This window comes from Triticum dicoccoides, chromosome 4A (genome assembly GCF_002162155.2).
Source record: "Triticum dicoccoides isolate Atlit2015 ecotype Zavitan chromosome 4A, WEW_v2.0, whole genome shotgun sequence".
NCBI lineage: Eukaryota > Viridiplantae > Streptophyta > Magnoliopsida > Poales > Poaceae > Triticum > Triticum dicoccoides.
Window position 1 is genome coordinate 638,108,471 of NC_041386.1, and position 21,050 is coordinate 638,129,520.

Here is a 21,050-nt window from a genome sequence, read left to right on the forward strand (position 1 = left end):
TGTGCGTAGTTGAGCGGTATCTGCTGTGGGTTGAAGGTGGCGAAATCGGGGAGACCCTAGGGGGGAAGCGATAATACCGGTTCATCTCGCGCGGACGTGCGACGGCCTCAATATGATGACTATTTAAGGCATGTATGGTAGTTGCTATGAGTTATGATACCGCTTCGGGGTGGGGGCGACGTGGTGGAACCCACGGGCGTCTTAAACCGACTCGCGTGCAATAGGGTTGCGCCCGTGGGGGCGGGGCGGGGGGAGGTGCTTTGTCACATTTTTTATGTAGTGTTTAGTTTTCGCACGAAATCAGGGAGATCTTAGGGGAGGGGAGAAAGAATGTTGGTTTACCCTCCGCGGACGTGCGACGACCTCGGGATGATGACTATTGAGGGCATATATTGAAACTGCTACGGATTATGATACCGCTTCAAGGGGTGACATGGTGGAACCCACAGGCACCTTAAATCGACTCACGTGCGATAGGGTTGCACCCGGGGGAGCAGGGTACGTGGTGCTTGTGCATAGTTGGGTGGTATCTACTATGGATTAAAGTCGGTACAAAAAAGTTGGTGGCGCAGCAAGCCATCTTAATGACGGTGACAACAAGCATGGCGATTGCAATAATTTGGATGACATGTATGTTGGTGGGATGTGTGTAGAGTGAGACAGGGGCACACGGGGAGTTGATGGGAAGTGGTGTGTAACCATGGTATGAAGGAAATATCACTGCTCACCGCTTGTCTTCGTGGCATGTGACTTACCTATAGAGGTATGTCTATTTTAATATAACGATTCGTCCCCTAACCTAAGGCGGTTAGGGCAAACTCTCCCCTCCATGCTTCACCAGCGAGCATGTGGATTCGCCTCTTCTCTGCATGCTGCTCCAGCGGCCGATGGCGGGAGGGGAATCCCGGTGCCTCCACTCCGATTAGTGGTTTAGGTTAGAGTATTTAGTCCTCGCAGGTGTCTTCCGGGCTCCAATCTTCCACGAGTTTGTCCGTCTGGACGTAGTCGACGGAGCTCCGATGTAGATTCTTGTTGTTTACTTGGGGTGGTGAGGTTAGGGTTTCTCGTCATGTGGCGAGATTTGGTGTGAGGGGCTTCAGATCTATGCAAGGGTTCAAGAGCGACGAATGTGAATCCATGGTGCTGGTCCTTAGGGGCACGTGCACGAAAACTTCCCAACTATCGTCGACAAGGTCAAGCCAACTTCGGTAGGAGAGCGGCCACAACGACGCGTGGACGGCTCATTCCGGTGGCAGAAATGGTCGTTTGGTGGTCTCCGAATCTCAATGTAATTTTTATTATGTTTGAGATATTTTGCACTTTCAGTGAACTTTTGCAATAGATCTGATCTTTTCGCAAAAAGAGCTTATCCAAAGTTAAAGAAACTCTAGCAGATGCCATATAAATCCGTCCCACAAAATCGTTATATAGATTGCTCTAAAACGATTTTGCGGGAAGTTGTGCCCGACGCGGAACATATCTTGCAAAAGCGTACCCGAATTTTCAAAATTTAAGATAAGTTGCGTTCTCGCTACATAGTTCGTCGAGAACACACCGGTTTGCCCATCATTCCATTCCCACCACCGATGTTCTGCATAGGAGGAACATGGCACAAGTTAAAACTTGCCCTCTGTGCGGGAAGGAAGACTCTTGGAGACATGGTCTTTTGTCATTCACAATGGCCCGCTACACCTGGGTGCTATCAGATGCAAAGTTGGTAACAACAATCATAGCAAATATCAAACCCAGCGCAAAGAACTGGTCGTTTGAACTTCATGATTCGCTGAACCTAGACAATTTCATCGAACTAATCGTGAACCTTTGGTCTATATGGTACGCAAGACGCAAGGCAATTCACGAAGCAGTCTTTTAGAGTCCACATCAAACCATTTCGTTCATCAATTCTTATCTTAATGAGTTAGACCATCCAGGTAAATATGCACCTCGCCCGACAGTGGCACATACAGAAAGTAGCCAAAGGTGGATTCCATCACCAACCAACATCATAAAGCGATCAGGTGGTGCTAGAACTGTCGCCTGCAGAGAATCACAGGCTCTAGCAGAGGACCTAAACGTTCATAATCTACTAGTGGCTTCAGATTGTGAGGTGATTGTCAATGATAACAAGCAAGGGACAGGAGATCCTCACCCTGCCATCATTCTGAAATATTAGACCACGTTTGTCGGTGTCAAAACCGGCGGATCTCGGGTAGGGGGTCCCGAACTGTGCGTCTAAGGCGGATGGTAACAGGAGGCAGGGGACACAATATTTTACCCAGGTTCGGGCCCTCTTGATGGAGGTAAAACCCTACGTCATGCTTGATTAATATTGATGATATGGGTAGTACAACAGTAGATCTACCACGAGATCAGAGAGACTAAACCCTAGAAGCTAGCCTATGGTATGATTGTATGTTGTCCTACGGACTAAAACCCTCCGGTTTATATAGACACCGGAGAAGTTATGATTACACAAGGTCGGTTACAAAGGAGGAGATATACATATCCGTATTGTCTAGCTTGCCTTCCATGCCAAGTAGAGTCCCATCCGGACACGAGACGAAGTCTTCAATCTTGTATCCTCATAGTCTAACAGTCCGGCCAATGGATATAGTCCGGCTGTCTGGAGACCCCCTAATCCAGGACTCCCTCAGTAGCCCCTGAACCAGGCTTTCAATGACGATGAGTCCGGCGCGCAGTGTTGTCTTCGGCATTGCAAGGCGGGTTCCTCCTGCGAATACACCACGGAAGAATTTGAATATAAGGATAGTGTCCGACCCTGCAAAATAAGTTCCACATACCACCGTAGAGAGAATAATATTTCCACAAATCCAATTTGCTAACTTGTTTTGGCAACACGATATTATGTCACGGCCCGGTGATTATTCGAACCGTTTCCTTTAACTAGCCCTGCACATAACGCGAGGCAGTTTTTTGACACGTCTTGTCAAAGCAGAGATCGTGTCCCCTTATCACGGGATTCTCATCAATACGGGTGTGGGTAACCCAACCGCGCCATCGATTACGGTACTTGGGGTACAAGCGAGTTTTACCAGGCTAGTGGGGACGCATAGTTTCGTCCGCCCATATAAAGGGATAAGGATTTACCTTTTCATCCACGCCTTCTTCCTCCTTTGCTCGTCCATCTTCGCATACTCGAGCTCCAGCGCCCAAGTTCGCATTTCCCACCTCGACCTTCTCCAACCATGTCCGGAGCGGGGGGCAGGTGGATGGTCTCCTCCGTCACGGAGGGACACGTCAAGAAGCTGAGGAGAGTCGGATACTTGCCCGACGACATCGCGCACCGGCTCCCAGAAGAGGGGCAGCTCATCCCCATCCCCAGGCCCCATGAGAGGGTAGTGTTCCTTACCCATTTCCTTCGCGGACTGGGATTTCCTCTCCACCCATTTGTCCGGGGGCTCATGTTCTACTACGGCCTGGATTTCCATGATTTGGCCCCGAACTTCATCCTCAACATCTCGGCGTTCATCTCGTGTGCGAGGCCTTCCTCCGCATCAAGCCCCACTTCGGCTTATGGCTGAAGACGTTTAACGTCAAGCCGAAGGTAGTGAGCGGCCGCCAGGCGGAGTGCGGAGGCGCCATGGTGGGCAAGATGCCCAACGTCACATGGCCCGAGGGCTCCTTTGCGGAGACCATAAAGGGGTGGCAGTCGGGGTGGTTCTACATCACCGAGCCGCGTGACCCTACATGGGTGGCGGCCCCCGAGTTCCGATATGGCTTCCCCACACGGCTCACCTCCTGGCAAGAGAAGGGCCTGTCATGGGGTAGTTCGGGAGAGCTGACCGGACTCCAAACATGTATTCAAAACATGGTCAACAAGAATCTCAAACTTGTCAACGTAGTCCAGGTCATGCTCAACCGCCGGATCCTCCCGTGCCAGCAACGGGCCTTCAACTTGTGGGAGTTCGACCCGGCGCAGCACCGAACTCTGAACAGGCTCTTTGACACAACTCACGAAGATGCCTAGAGGGTGCTGTTCAAGAGCGCCGAGGTCCCCTCTCCCACTACTGAGGATCGCGGATTCAGCACGAAGCGCCAAGCCAGTGCGGTAAGCTGCTTTACCTTTTACAGGATACTTGTTTTTCATAGCTTGACTCCGTGCGGGATCTAAACTCTCATACCTTTGACAGGACTGGCAGGAGACGGCCGGACGGATCGACTGTCAGGCTCCTTTGCCCGAAGGCCCAGCAGACGCCCTTTTGGCGAAGATGCTGACTCCGGCTCCTTATACGGTGACGGAGAAGACCAAGAAGGCCAAGGGAACCCGAAAGAGTTCCCAGCGCCAGGCGTCATCGGACTCACCATCCGAGGACTCTACGGTGCAATCCTCCCCCGAAGACGAGAAGGCGGAAGAAAATGCTCCCCCTCCATGCGGGGGAGACAAGAAAAGGAAGGCCGCCCCAACTGGGGAGGCCAAAGGGTCCAAGAAGGGAAGGAATCTCCTTCCGGACTGCTCTACCACTGCCGCCAACGGCGAGGACGAGTGGCTGCCCAGGGTCAAGCCCCTGGGGAAGTCATAAGTATTCGGATACCAGAGTCACTCATAGCACCCCTTTTTCGCACTACTTTACCTAACGGCGAATGTGATAATGCAGGCCGCCCCGAGCCCGTATCGATGTATCATCGGGCGGCTCCCTGGGCTCGTCGGATATGGATAGCGATCCAGTTCCGACCGCTACCTCCCCCATCCTGCGGACGACGCCGAGGTGCTGTCTCAAGAGGCACCGGGTCGAGGGGAGACAGTCCCGGAGGCACCTCAAGACGGCCTCCCGGACTCCGGGAGCATAGGGGACAAAGCCCCTGAGGGCTCCGAGTTTGGCCCTCAGCCGAACACTGTGCCGGAACCTCCCGTGGTTCCGGACTCGGGCAGACGGCCTCCTTCTAAGAGGGGCAAGACGCCTGCGCCGGTGACCTCTGTCATCCAGAGGCGCCGGACAATCTGCTGGAAGCGCTTCGTAGTTCTTCCATCGACGAGGAGCACCGCACTATTATGAGTGCGGTGATCCAGAAGGTTCAGTCCGCTAAGAGCGGATTGACTGAAGCATGTGCCAGCCTTCTAACAGGCTTTGAGGTAAGTGTTTAAAGTATAAGGAAAATATTACCGCATAGACGGTAGCCCCTGATGCTCTGTTCGGTGTTCACAAAGAAAAGCCGAATAGAGGATCAAACAATATCGCAGGAGTCTAATAGAAGTATGTCAATATGCATATGCAGGCTTCGTTGCTGGCGTCCGCCGCACTAACTGCGGAGGTCGCCGTACTAAAGCAGGACCTTAAAGGGTCCCAGGACGAGCTCGGCCTTACCAAGAGGCAGCTCGAGGAGAATAAAGGTAAGTAGTACCTAGTCTATGTATATGTATAAAAATAATGCGATTGCAAAATGACAGGATCATCATGAATTTGCCAGGGGCCACGACCGAAGTGGCGACCCTAAAGCAAGCGTTGTCCGAGGCCAAAAATAAAGCGGCCAGGGAGCGCACCGAGCGGGAAAAACAAGAGGCTCGGGTGGGCGAGGTGCAGCAAGAGCTCCAGCCTCTCGTGACGAAGCACGAGGCGTTGGAGCTTGACTTGAAGACGCGGAAGTCTGAGCTTGCCGCGGCCCTCGAGAGTGCAAAGAGTGCCAAGGCCGAAGCCCAAAAGGCCCTCCAGGAGATCGACGCGATGAAGAAGATAGCGGCGGGTAAGGCATTCTATATGCAAAGCAAGCATGTAAAAGTAAATTACCGATTACTTACCCGAATTCAGAGCTCTCCAGGAGCATTCGCAGATTTACCCCGCAGTGTGGCGGATGCCTCGAAGTTTTACTGGGCCGAGGATGGCAGCTCAACGTAGAAGTTGTTCTGGGCCCAGTATACTGGGACCGAACACCCAGTATGTGTGAGCGACCAGCTAAAGTAGCTGGTCAAACTGCACAAGGCGGCCGAACAGGCCATGAAGGGCTTTATAGTCCGGCTGTGGCCTGGCGACGCCCTTCTGAATAGCTACTTCGGCCTGGTGAGGCGTCTTGTGGATGCCTGTCCACGGTTGGAGGTCGTCAAGCGATCCGTCTGCATTGAAGGTGCACGCCGGGCTTTCGCCCGTGTGAAATTGCAATGGGTCAAGCTAGACATCGTGAAGCTGATCAAGGAAGAGCCGTCGGAGGGCAAGGAGCATCGCCACCCCGAGATGCATTACGAGGGTGTTCTGCCGGGTGCCCGTCTCATAGCGGAAGAGTGCACAAAAGATGTAATATTTGAGTAAAATTTGCTCGTGTGATCCTGTATTTATGACAACTTGTTTCATATGCGCTAGGCAACGCTTGTTTGAATTTAAAATATTACCTTTTGTTTGGTTGTTTATCCAATCTGAGAGATGGCTAGTCCTCGGCTTCTGCCCCCATCCCACAAGTGCTGGGGTGTTCGGGATAAACCTGAGCACTCTTGTTCCCATTTTTTGGTCCTTCGAGGGAGGTGCTCAGCACAACAAATAAGGCAACCGGACTAATAATGCTTTATCACTCTCACTTAGCCCTAGAATTCTATAATTTTAAATTTTGGCGAAGCCCCTGGTATTCGGAAGACCGAATTCGGGGCGCGATACACGCCTTTAAGCCGGACAGGGCCGGCCCCTCGCTCTAAGCGGCATAAGTCTTTAGGGACTCGAAACCTCGCCGAACAGCGACCAGTCTCTCGCCTTATCATGACAGTCAGTTTTAGCTTTCTCTACTGAGGTGCTCAGCCCAGCAGAACCGGGGCACAATCGCAGTAGTTCTCCTAGCGCTACCTTAGCCGATAGAGCGGAACGTAAGGTACCAAAACATAGGAGCTGGGCAAACCCAACATTTGACCAAAGACATGATTCGGAGCTGATGCATATAATACTATAAGTTCGGGGTGCCGCACTTGTGAAAGTGTTCGGACTTCTCACACCATATTGTGGGTACTTAAGCCCCTGGCGCATCGGCCGTACCAAAGTGTACGGTTGCAAGGCGTCATTAATGAACACACACACACACACACACACACACACACACATATATATATATAACATGAATGCAATAATAGTCGTAATGGTATGCATTGTTTATTCAAAAAGGTGCGTTAAAGCAGAATGATACAAGTAGTGTGATAAGCGAAGAGTAGGACTATGTCCATTCCAAGGGCAAGCTGATGAATAGCATTAAATCAAATATTTCGCTTGTTACTGTAATCTGTTGGGGAACGTAGTAATTTCAAAAAAATTCCTACGCACACGCAAGATCATGTGATGCATAGCAACGAGGGGGAGAGTATTGTCTACGTACCCAACGCAGACCGACTGCGGAAGCGATGACACGACGTAGAGTAAGTAGTCGTACGTCTTCACGATCCAACCGATCAAGCACCGAAACTACGGCACCTCCGAGTTCGAGCACACGTTCAGCTCAATGACGATCCCCGGACTCCGATCCAGCAAAGTGTCGGGGAAGAGTTCCGTCAGCACGACAGCGTGGTGACGATCTTGATGAACTACAGCAGCAGGGCTTCGCCTAAACTCCGCTACAGTATTATCGAGGAATATGGTGGCAGGGGGCACCGCACACGGCTAAGGAATAGATCACGTGGATCAACTTGTGTCAACTTGTGTGTCTTTGGGGTGCCTCTACCTCAGTATATAAAGGAGCCAAGGGGGGAGGGTGCGCCGGCCAAGAGAGAGAGGCGCAGGAGGAGTCCTACTCCTACCGGGAGTAGGACTCCCCCCCCCCAATCCTATTCCAACTAGGATTCCCAAGGGGGAAAGAGGGAGAGGGGTGGCCGGCCACCTCTCCTAGTCCTAATAGGACTAGGGGAAGGGGGGAGGCGCGCAGCCCCCTTGGGCTGCCCCTTTCTCCTTTCCACTAAGGCCCATGAAGGCCCATATGGCTCCCGGGGGGTTCCGGTAACCTCCCGGTAACCCGGTAAAATCCCGATTTCACCCGGAACACTTCCGATGTCCAAACATAGGCTTCCAATATATCAATCTTTACGTCTCGACCATTTCGAGACTCCTCGTCATGTCCGTGATCACGTCCGGGACTCCGAACAACCTTCGGTACATCAAAATGCATAAACTCATAATATAACTGTCATCGTAACCTTAAGCGTGCGGACCCTACGGGTTCGAGAACAATGTAGACATGACCGAGACACGTCTCCGGTCAATAACCAATAGCGGGACCTGGATGCCCATATTGGCTCCTACATATTCTACGAAGATCTTTATCGGTCAGACCGCATAACAACATACGTTGTTCCCTTTGTCATCGGTATGTTACTTGCCCAAGATTCGATCGTCGGTATCCAATACCTAGTTCAATCTCGTTACCGGCAAGTCTCTTTACTCGTTCCGTAATACATCATCTCACAACTAACATATTAGTTGTAATGCTTGCAAGGCTTATGTGATGTGTATTACCGAGAGGGCCCAGAGATACCTCTCCGACAATCGGAGTGACAAATCCTAATCTCGAAATACGCCAACCCAACATCGACCATTGGAGACACTTGTAGTACTCCTTTATAATCACCCAGTTACGTTGTGACGTTTGGTAGTACCCAAAGTGTTCCTCCGGTAAACGGGAGTTGCATAATCTCATAGTCATAGGAACATGTATAAGTTATGAAGAAAGCAATAGCAACATACTAAACGATCGGGTGCTAAGCTAATGGAATGGGTCATGTCAATCAGATCATTCTACTAATGATGTGACCTCGTTAATCAAATAACAACTCATTGTTCATGGTTAGGAAACATAACCATCTTTGATTAACGAGCTAGTCAAGTAGAGGCATACTAGTGACACTTTGTTTGTCTATGTATTCACACATGTATTATGTTTCCGGTAAATACAATTCTAGCATGAATAATAAACATTTATCATGAAATAAGGAAATAAATAATAACTTTATTATTGCCTCTAGGGCATATTTCCTTCAGTCTCCCACTTGCACTAGAGTCAATAATCTAGTTCACATCGTCATGTGATTTAACACTAATATTCATATCTGTATATGATTAACACCCATAGTTCACATCATCATGTGACCAGCACCCAAAGGGTTTACTAGAGTCAATAATCTAGTTCACATCGCTATGTGATTAACATCCAAAGAGTACTAAGGTGTGATCATGTTTTGCTCGTGAGAGAAGCTTAGTCAACGGGTCTGTCATATTCAGAGCCGTATATATTTTGCAAATATTCTATGTCTACAATGCTCTGTACGGAGCTACTCTAGCTAATCGCTCCCACTTTCAATATGTATCCAGATTGAGACTTAGAGTCATCTGGATCAGTGTAAAAGTTTGCACTGATGTAACTTTTACAACAAACTCTTTTATCACCTCCATAATCGAGAAACATCTCCTTAGTCCTTACCAAGGATATTCTTGACCAATGTCCAGTGATCTACTCCTAGATCACTATTGTACTCGCTTGCCAAATACAGAGCAAGGTATACAATAGGTCTGGAACATAGCATAGCATACTTTATAGAACCTATGACTGAGGCATAGGGAATGACTTTTCATTCTCTTTCTATTTTCTGCTGTGGTCGGGATTTGAGTCTTACTCAATTTCATACCTTTGCAACACAGGCAAGAACTCTTTCTTTAACTGTTCCATTTTGAACTATTTCAAAATCTTGCCAAGGTATGTACTCATTGAAAATCTTATCAAGCGTCTTGATCTATCTCAATAGATCTTGATGCTCAATATATAAGTAGCTTTTTACTGAGGTCTTTTCTTTTTAAAAAACTCCTTTAAAACACTCCTTTATGCTTTGCAGAAAAATTCTACATCATTTCTGATCAACAATATGTCACTCACATATACTAATCAGAAAGGCTGTAGTGCTCCCACTCACTTTATTGTAAATACATGCTTCATCGTAAGTCCATATAAAACTATATGCTTTGATCAACTTATCAAAGCGTATATTCCAACTCCGAGATGCTTGCACCAGTCCATTGATGGATCGCTGGAGCTTGCACATTTTGTTAGCACCTTTAGGATTGACAAAACCTTCTGGTTGCATCATATACAACTCTTCTTTAATAAATCCATTAAGGAATGCAGTTTTGACATCCATTTGCCAGATTTCATAAAATGTGGCAATTGCTAACATGATTCAGATAGACTTAAGCATCGATACGAGTGAGAAAACCTCATTGTATTCAACACCTTGAACTTGTTGAAAAACTTTTGCAACAAGTCGAGCTTGGTAGATAGTAACACTACTATCAGTGTCCGTCTTCCTCTTGAAGATCCATTTATTTAGCATGGCTTTGCTGATCATCGGGCAAGTCAACCAAAGTCCAAACTTTGTTCTCATACATGGATCCCATCTCAGATTTCATGGCTTCAAGCCACTTTGCGGAATCTGGGCTCACCATCGCTTCTTCATAGTTCGTAGGTTCATCATGATCTAGTAGCATGACTTCCAGAAAAGGATTACCGTACCACTCTGGTGCGGATCTTACTCCGGTTGATCTACGAGGTTCAGTAGTATCTTGATCTGAAGTTTCATGATCATTATCATTGGCTTCCTCACTAACTGGTGTAGGTGTCACTGAAACAGTTTTCTGTGATGAACTACTTTCCAGTAAGGGAGCAGGTACAGTTACCTCGTCAAGTTCCACTTTCCTCCCACTCACTTCTTTCGAGAGAAACTCCTTCTCCAGAAGTTTCCAAATTTAGCAACAAAAGTCTTGCCTTCGGATCTGTGATAGAAGGTGTATCCAATAGTTTCCTTTGGATATCCTATGAAGACGCACTTCTCCGATTTGAGTTTGAGCTTATCAGGATGAAACTTTTTCATATAAGCATCGCAACCCCAAATTTAAGAAACGACAGCTTAGGTTTCTTGCCAAACCATAGTTCACACGGTGTCGTCTCAACGGATTTAGATGGTGCCCTATTTAACGTGAATGCAGCTGTCTCTAATGCATAAGCCCAAAACGATAGTGGTAGATCGGTAAGACACATCATAGATCGTACCATATCTAATAAAGTACGGTTATGACGTTCGGACACACCATTACATTGTGGTGTTCTAGGTGGCATGAGTAGTGAAACTATTTCACATTGTTTTTAACTGAAGGCCAAACTCGTAACTCAAATACTCTTCTCTACGATCAGATCGTAGAAACTTTATTTTCTTGTTACGATGAATTTTCACTTCACTCTGAAATTCTTTGAACTTTTCAAATGTTTCAGACTTATGTTTCATCAAGTAGATATACTCATATCTGCTCAAATCATCTGTGAAGATCAGAAAATAATGATACCTGTCGCGAGCCTCAATATTCATCGGACCACATACATCAGTATGTATGATTTTCAACAAATCTATTGCTCGCTCCATTGTTCCGAAGAACAGAGTCTTAGTCATCTTGCCCATGAGGCATGGTTCGCAAGCATCAACTGATTCATAATCAAGTGATTCCAAAAGCCCATCAGTATGGAGTTTCTTCATGTGCTTTACACCAATATGACCTAAACGGCAGTGCTACAAACAAGTTGCACTTATCATTATTAACTTTGCATCTTTTGGTTTCAATATTATGATTATGTGTATCACTATGATCGAGATCCAACGAACTATTTTCATTGGGTGTGTAACCATATAAGGTTTCATTCATGTAAACAGAACAACAATTTATTCTCTTACTTCAATGAATAACCGTATTACAATAAACATGATCAAATCATATTCATGCTCAACGCCAACACCAAATAACACTTATTCAGGTTCAACACTAATCCCGAAAGTATAGGGAGTGTGCGACGATGATCATATCAATCTTGGAACCACTTCCAACATACATCGTCACTTCACCCTTAACTAGTCTCTGTTTATTCTGCAACTCCCGTTTCGAGTTACTAATCTTAGCAACTGAACTAGTATCAAATACTGAGGGGTTGCTATAAACACTAGTAAAGTACACATCAATACATGTATATCAAATATACTTATGTTCACTTTGCCATCCTTCTTTTCCGCCAATAACTTGGGGTAGATCTGCTTCCAGTGACCAGTCCCTTTGCAGTAGAAGCACTTAGTCTTAGGCTTAGGACCAGACTTGGGCTTCTTCACTTGAGCAGCAACTTGCTTGCTATTCTTCTTGAAGTTCCCTTTCTCTCCCTTTGCCCTTTTCTTGAAACTAGTGGTCTTGTCAGTCATCAACACTTGATGCTCTTTCTTGATTTCTACCTTTCATCGATTTCAATATCACGAAGAGCTCGGGAATCGTTTTGGTCATCCCTTGCATACTATAGTTCATCACGAAGTTCAGTAACTTAGTGATGGTGACTAGAGAATTCTGTCAATCACTATCTTATCTGGAAGATTAACTCCCACTTGATTCAAGCGATTGAAGTACCCAGACAATCTGAGCACATGCTCACTAGTTGAGCGATTCTCCTCCATCTTTTAGCTATAGAACTTGTTGGAGACTTCATATCTCTCAACTCGGGTATTTGCTTGAAATATTAACTTCAACTACTGGAACATCTCATATGGTCCATGATGTTCAAAACATCTTTGAAGTCCCGATTCTAAGCCATAAAGCATGGTGCACATAACCATCAAGTAGTCATCATATTGAGCTAGCCAAACGTTCATAACGTCTGCATCTGCTCCTGCAATAGGTCTGTCACCTAGCGGTGCATTAAGGACATAATTCTTCTGTGCAGCAATGAGGATAAACCTCAGATCGCGGATCAAATCCGCATCATTGCTACTAACATTTTTCAACACAATTTTCTCTAGGAACATATCAAAATAAACATATGAAAGCAATAACGCAAGCTATTTATTTTACAACATAATTTGCAAAATACTACCAGGACTAAGTTCATGATAAATTTAAGTTCAATTAATCATATTACTTAAGAACTCCCACTTAGACAGACATCCCTCTAATCCTCTAAGTGATCACGTGATCCAAATCAACTAAACCATGACCGATCATCACGTGAGATGGAGTAGTTTTCAGTGGTGAACATCGTTATGTTGATCATATCTACTATATGATTCACGCTCGACCTTTCGGTCTCCGTGTTCCGAGGCCATATCTGCATATGCTAGGCTCGTCAAGTTTAACCTGAGTATTCTGCGTGTGCAAAAACTGGCTTGCACCCGTTGTAGATGGACGTAGAGCTTATCACACCCGATCATCACGTGGTGTCTGGGCACGACGAACTTTGGCAACGGTGCATACTCAGGGAGAACACTTCTTGATAATTTAGTGAGAGATCATCTTATAATGCTACCGTCAATCAAAGCAAGATAAGATGCATAAAAAGATAAACATCACATGCAATCAATATAAGTGATATGATATGGCCATCATCATCTTGTGCTTGTGATCTCCATCTCCGAAGCACCGTCATGATCACCATCGTCACCGGCGCGACACCTTGATCTCCATCGTAGCATCGTTGTCGTCTCGCCAATCTTATGCTTCCACGACTATCACTACCGTTTAGTAATAAAGTAAAGCATTACATCGCGATTGCATTGCATACAATAAAGCGACAACCATATGGCTCCTGCCAGTTGAAGATAACTCGGTTACAAAACATGATCATCTCATAAAATAAAATTCAGCATCATGCCTTGACCATATCACATCACAACATGCCCTGCAAAAACAAGTTAGACGTCCTCTACTTTGTTGTTGCATGTTTTACGTGGCTGCTACGGGCTTAAGTAAGAACCAATCTCACCTACGCATCAAAACCACAACGATAGTTTGTCAAATAGACTCCGTTTTAACCTTCGCAAGGACCGGGCGTAGCCATACTTGGTTCAACTAAAGTTGGAGAGGCAGTCGCCCGCAAGCCATCTCTGTGCAAAGCACGTCGAGGGAACCGGTCTCGCGTAAGCGTACGCGTAAGGTTGGTCCGGGTCGTCTCGTCCAACAATACCGCCGAACCAAAGTATGACATGCTGGTAGGCAGTATGACTTGTATCGTCCACAACTCACTTGTGTTCTACTCGTGCATATAACATCAACATAAATAACCTAGGCTCTGATACCACTGTTGGGGAACGTAGTAATTTCAAAAAATTTCCTACGCACACGCAAGATCATGTGATGCATAGCAACGAGGGGGAGAGTATTGTCTACGTACCCAACGCAGACCGACTGCGGAAGCGATGACACGACGTAGAGGAAGTAGTCGTACGTCTTCACGATCCAACCGATCAAGCACCGAAACTACGGCACCTCCGAGTTCGAGCACACGTTCAGCTCGATGACGATCCCCGGACTCCGATCCAGCAAAGTGTCGGGGAAGAGTTCCGTCAGCACGACGGCGTGGTGACGATCTTGATGAACTACAGCAGCAGGGCTTCGCCTAAACTCCGCTACAGTATTATCGAGGTATATGGTGGCAGGGGGCACCGCACACGGCTAAGGAATAGATCACGTGGATCAACTTGTTGTGTCTTTGGTGCTAGCCCTGCCCCTCTATTTATATGTTGAGCCCCGGGGTCGAAACTTGGAGCAAAAGCCTCCTCAAAGTCGGTTTTGCTCGAAAGGCAAGAGTCCCACTCGGACTCCAGGACCAAACGCCACAATCCTTGGCGTCTGGCCCAGACGCCATGGGCCTCGGCGTCTGGCCCAGGGCCAGACGCCAGGGTCTCCGGCGTTTGGCCCCCTGGCCTCCGCAAAACTCCTTTTTGCACCGATCTAAAGCCTCATGGGCTTGACCCCTTGGCCTAACCATATCATCCAATATATGAATCTTTACGTCTCGACCATTTCGAGACTCCTCGTCATGTCCCCGATCTCATCCGGGACTCCGAACTCCTTCGGTTCATCAAAACATGTAAACTCATAATATAACTGTCATCGTAACCTTAAGCGTGCGGACCCTACGGGTTCGAGAACAATGTAGACATGACCGAGACACGTCTCTGGTCAATAACCAATAGCGGGACCTGGATGCCCATATTGGCTCCTACATATTGTACGAAGATCTTTATCGGTCAGACCGCATAACAACATACGTTGTTCCCTTTGTCATCGGTATGTTACTTGCCCGAGATTCGATCGTCGGTATCCAATACCTAGTTCAATCTCGTTACCGGCAAGTCTCTTTACTCGTTCCGTAATACATCATCTCACAACTAACATATTAGTTGTAATGCTTGCAAGGCTTATGTGATGTGTATTACCGAGAGGGCCCAGAGATACCTCTCCGACAATCGGAGTGACAAATCCTAATCTCGAAATACGCCAACCCAACATCGACCATTGGAGACACCTGTAGTACTCCTTTATAATCACCCAGTTACGTTATGACGTTTGGTAGTACCCAAAGTGTTCCTCCGGTAAACGGGAGTTGCATAATCTCATAGTCATAGGAACATGTATAAGTCATGAAGAAAGCAATAGCAACATACTAAACGATCGGGTGCTAAGCTAATGGAATGGGTCATGTCAATCAGATCATTCTACTAATGATGTGACCTCGTTAATCAAATAACAACTCATTGTTCATGGTTAGGAAACATAACCATCTTTGATTAACGAGCTAGTCAAGTAGAGGCATACTAGTGACACTTTGTTTGTCTATGTATTCACACATGTATTATGTTTCCGGTAAATACAATTCTAGCATGAATAATAAACATTTATCATGAAATAAGGAAATAAATAATAACTTTATTATTGCCTCTAGGGCATATTTCCTTCATAATCCACCTGGGAATTCCGTGGTGTGACGTAGCTTTCTGCCTCCTTGGTTGCTGCATCATGTGTTCGGCCATAGGTCTGCCGGACAGGGTTTCCAGAGATTAATGTCCTGAAAAAGAGAAAAAAAACCAAGCGGGAAGCCCCTAGTGCGGTTTAAGCCGCGCCTTGGGGCGTGCCGCAGTTGTGCCCCCCTCCCCGCTTGTGCCCATGGTATTTTTAATGCGTAATTATGTACGCGTGGCACGAGTTTCGCCGCTTGGCTGGGACTGGGATGGGGGGCGCATTGCTACACGAGCTCAGATCGCGCCAGGCGGTCTAGTTGCCGATTGCTCCGAGCGCGCTTGAAGGTGTCTGGGTCTTGAAACACCGAACTGGTGGATTGCCTTGAGAGGCTACTTTGCGCTTCAGCTGTGAGGGTTGCAGTGTGCTCCTCCGTTTGAAGAGAGCGTTCTGTGTTTCCATTGACTGTAATAACCCCACGAGGTCCTGGCATCTTGAGCTTGAGGTATGCATAATGCAGTACCGCATTGAATCTCGCAAATGCGGTTCGCCCGAGTAGTGCATGATAACCGGACTATATCGAAGATTAACTCTTCGCTTCGGAAGTTATCCGGGGATCCGAAGACCACTTCCAGTGTAATTGAGCCTGTGCGATGGGCCTCTACGCCTGGAATAACGTCTTTAAAGATCGTTTTTGTGGGTTTAATCCTTGAGGGGTCGATACCCATTTTGCGCACTGTGTCCTGATAAAGAAGGTTCAGACTGCTGCCACCATCCATAAGGACTCGAGTGAGGTGAAATCCATCAATGATTGGGTCTAGAACCAGTGCAGCAAATCCGCCATGACGGATACTAGTGGGGTGGTCCCTGCGATCGAAAGTGATCGGATAGGAGGACCATGGGTTGAACTTTGGGGCAACTGGCTCCAACGCATATACGTCCCTGAGGGCACGCTTCCGCTCCTTCTTGGGGATGTGGGTTGCGTATATCATGTTCACCGTCCGCACTTGTGGGGGAAACCTCTTCTGTCCTTCGGTGTGCGACTGCCGGGGCTCCTCTTGTCATCGCTATGTGACCCCTTATCCTTCTTTTCGGCGATTAACTTGCCGGCCTGTTTGAACACCCAACAATCCATGTTGGTGTGATTGGCTGGCTTGTCTGGGGTGCCGTGTATTTGACACGAGCGATCGAGTATGCGGTCCAAACTGGACGGGCCTGGCGTACTTTGCTTAAATGGCTTTTTTCACTGACCGGGTTTAGAGCATTTAAATCCGGCATTGACTGCCGTATCCTCAGTATTATCGCTGTTAATGCGGCGCTTATGTTTGTTGCGATGGGACCTGTTATTGTCGTCCTTGGTATCCGAGGTACCATGGTTCTTTGACATATTGTTACTGCGAGCCAGCCAACTGTCTTCTCCCGCACAAAAGCGGGTCATGAGTGTCATGAGGGCTGCCATAGATTTCGGCCTTTCCTGACCAAGGTGCCGGGCTAGCCACTCGTCGCGGATGTTATGTTTGAAAGCCGCTAGGGCCTCTGCATCCAAACAGTCGACGATTTGATTTTTCTTTGTTAGGAACCGAGTCCAGAATTGCCTGGCCGATTCTTCTGGCTGCTGAATTATGTGGCTCAAGTCATCGGCATCTGGTGGTCGCACATAAGTGCCCTGAAAGTTATCGAGGAATGCGGCCTCCAGATCTTCCCAACAGCTGATGGACTCTGCTGGCAAGCTGTTAAGCCAATGCCGCGCTGGTCCTTTGAGCTTTAGTGGGAGGTATTTAATGGCGTGTGAGTCATCACCGCGGGCCATGTGCATGTGGAGGAGGAAATCCTCGATCCATACTGCAGGATCTGTTGTGCCGTCGTATGATTCAATATTTACAGGTTTAAACCTTCTGGGATTTGATTATCCATTACTTCGTCTGTGAAGCATAAGGGGTGTGTGGCGCCTCTGTATTGGGCTATATCGCGACACAACTCAAATGGGTCTTGCCCGCTGTGTTCGGCTCGGCCGGATTTACTTTTACTGTATCCGGCGTGACGTTTATCGTCTCGCATAGTGGCGCGCCCTCGTGATCCGTAGATCGATCTTGCATGTTTTGCTTTGTCCTCCAATACGTCTCGCAGGTCTGGCGTGTTTCCCCATGCTTTTTTATTTGAATGGCGTCAGGGTGCGGGCTGAGCTTTTTGCTGGAATACCTCTCTATCACGGCCACGAGGTGGCCGATCAGCCGCATCATACGCTTCTTCCTCCAGTCGAGGTAGCAGCCTGCATTTTGGGTAACTCTTGGAGGGGCGCTCGAGTTTATATTCCTCGGCCACGAGGACTTCAGTCCATCTGTCAGCTAGCAGATCTTGATCGGCTTGAAGCTGTTGTTGCTTTTTCTTAAGGCTATTTGCCGTGGCCATAAGCCGGCGCTTGAAGCGCTCTTATTCGACGGGATCCTCTGGCACGGCGAATTCGTCATCGCCGAGGCTTGCCTCGTCTTCGGGGGGGGGGGACATGTAATTATCATCCTCCGCCTCTCCGTCTATCGCTCTCTCAGGAGGGCTAGCTCCTCTATCCTCCTGCTCGAAATCTTGCTGGAGGGGGTTGTTGTTGTCTTCGGCGCTATCCGGAGTGTTATTACCTCCTGTGCCGGTATCACCACTTTTGCTTTGGCGGGACTTAGAGCGGCGCCGCTGACGTCGGCGCTTGGGTTGCTTCTTGGAGGGGTCATTCTCCGCTGTCTCGTTGCTATTGCCTTCTTTGGGTGTATCCACCATGTATATATCATATGATGAGGTGGATGTCCAGTGCCCTGTGGGCAGCGGTTCCTCTTCGTCTCTCGCATCATCGTCCATACCGTCGATATCTTTGGAGTCGAAGTCGAGCATGTCGGTTAAGTCATCGACAGTGGCTACTAAGTGAGTGGTGGGTGGGCCGCAAATTTCTTCGTCGTCCGCATCCAAGTCCTGCCGGACGTAGTTCGGCCAGGACTCTCCTGACAAGGAGAGAGACCTTAATGAGTTCAGTATGTCGCCGAAGGGCGAGTGCTGAAAGATATCCGCGGAGGTAAACTCCGTGATCGGCGCCCAATCACATTCGATAGGAACGGGCGCTGGCGGTTCGGAGTCCGTGGCCGGAGAAGAATTCGGCAGTTTAACAACACGGCTCTCGGGCAAGTTAAGGTCGATGTTCGGCTCGATCGCCGCTGAGGGTAACGCCTCCATGGCGGGGTCCATCCACCCGTCCATCGACGGCGCAACTGGCTCCGAATTGAGGGTCGAAGCGGCTGCCCGTGCAATCTCCTGAACATTGTCCGATGGTAGAGCTAAATCGTGCTCATCGTGACCGTGTGACGTACAAGGCAGAGGCTCGAATCCATCGAAGATCAAGTCTTCACGGATGTAGGCCGTATAGTTTAAGCTTCCAAACCTGACCTGGTGGCCAGGGGCGTAACTTTCAATCTGCTCCAGATGGCCAAGTGAATTGGCCCGCAGTGCAAAGCTGCCGGACACGAAGATCTGTCCGAGGAGAAAAGTCTCACCCTGGACTGCATCGCCATCGATGATAGTGGGAGCCATCAAGCCTAACAGCGACGACACAGAGGAACTCTCAATGAAAGCACCAATATCGGTGTCAAAACCGGCGGATCTCGGGTAGGGATCCCGAACTGTGCGTCTAAGGTGGATGGTAACAGGAGGCAGGGGACACAATGTTTTACCCAGGTTCGGGCCCTCTTGATGGAGGTAAAACCCTACGTCTTGTTTGATTAATATTGATGATATGGGTAGTACAAGAGTAGATCTACCACGAGATCAGATAGGCTAAACCCTAGAAGCTAGCCTATGGTATGATTGTATGTTGTCCTACGGACTAAAACCCTCCGGTTTATATAGACACCAGAGAAGTTAGGGTTACACAAGGTCGGTTACAAAGAAGGAGATATACATATCCGTATTGCCTAGTTTGCCTTCCACGCCAAGTAGAGTCCCATCCAGACACGAGACGAAGTCTTCAATCTTGTATCTTCATAGTCTAACAGTCCGGCCAATGGATATAGTCCAGCTGTCCGAAGACCCCCTAATCCAGGACCCCTCAACGTTCATAGCTTTCAGTCTTCTAAGTTCATTTTTTTAACATAGGAACTACAACTTTGTGGCTCATAATCTTGCCAAGTTCATGTATAATGTAGGCATAGATAGACATGTTTGGTTGGACAATTCTAATGACCCAATTGGTGTACCTATGAACATTATTACGAACTAGAACAATGACTGTGTATTGCAACGTGATATAAATATTCTAGTACGTTAGCTTGTAATTTACTTGTCCATAATATGCAATTGTGTAATTAAATATCCGTCGAATTATATCTGTGATTTAACTTATATTTTGATCAGAAGTGATTTACCTGTCCATAATATGTGATTGTGTAAATAAATGAACATCAAATTTTGCCCGTGATTTATCTTATATTTTAATCATAAGTTTGGTAAGTAAACTAAAATGAAATTATTTCAGAAGGTAAGTAAATTATGGTGATTGATTGTTATATGAGAAAGGTTGGACGAAGGGTGACTGGAAGAAAAGTGAAATCAAAACTTTATGTTCTTTGTAAGTGGTATAAGTAGAGATCAATGAAGAAGGCAAGGTTTTCTAAAAAAACACGCTATCCCCGTTCCCTTCTCTCCCTGCCACCGAAAAGGTTGCGGCGGCTCGGCGAGCCGACAGCTGCTTCACCGAAAACCGGCGGCGATGACCAAGGATCCAGCAAGCTGGAGGTAGTGACGGGCGAGGCAGCAAGGCGACGAGCAACAAGTCCACGCATGTCATCTCCAACTCCCAGTACGCGTGCATATACATCTAGATACAGGCAAGCCCTCTCTGCTCCGTTTGCTTGAGACCTTAAGCGCTGAACTCGTGATTCTTCTTTGTGTTGAACTGGTGCAAACCTTAATGGACGTGGTGTTGTGAAATTGGTGATGCTTCTTTTTGTTGAACTGGTAAAGACATTGAGATATTCAGTGGTCAACTAGTGATCCTTGAGACCTTGAATTTATATCGAATATTATGTGGTGAATTGGTCTCTGCTGTAGGCCTCTTTTATGCTGGTTATGTTTGAATTTATACTGAAGATCCTTTGTTTTCTTCTGAAAATCCTGTGTTTCTGAGACAAATATTGCACACGTACTAATTGCCGCTAATTGGCTTAGCAGCCGCCATCTCCCGCTATAGGCGAGGGCCAGCCGCTAAACAGTCTCGCCCGCGATCTTAGGGGGTGTTTGTTTCCAGGGAATTTTTTGTGTAGGGACTAGAAAAAGCTCCTCTTAGAGACTTTAACA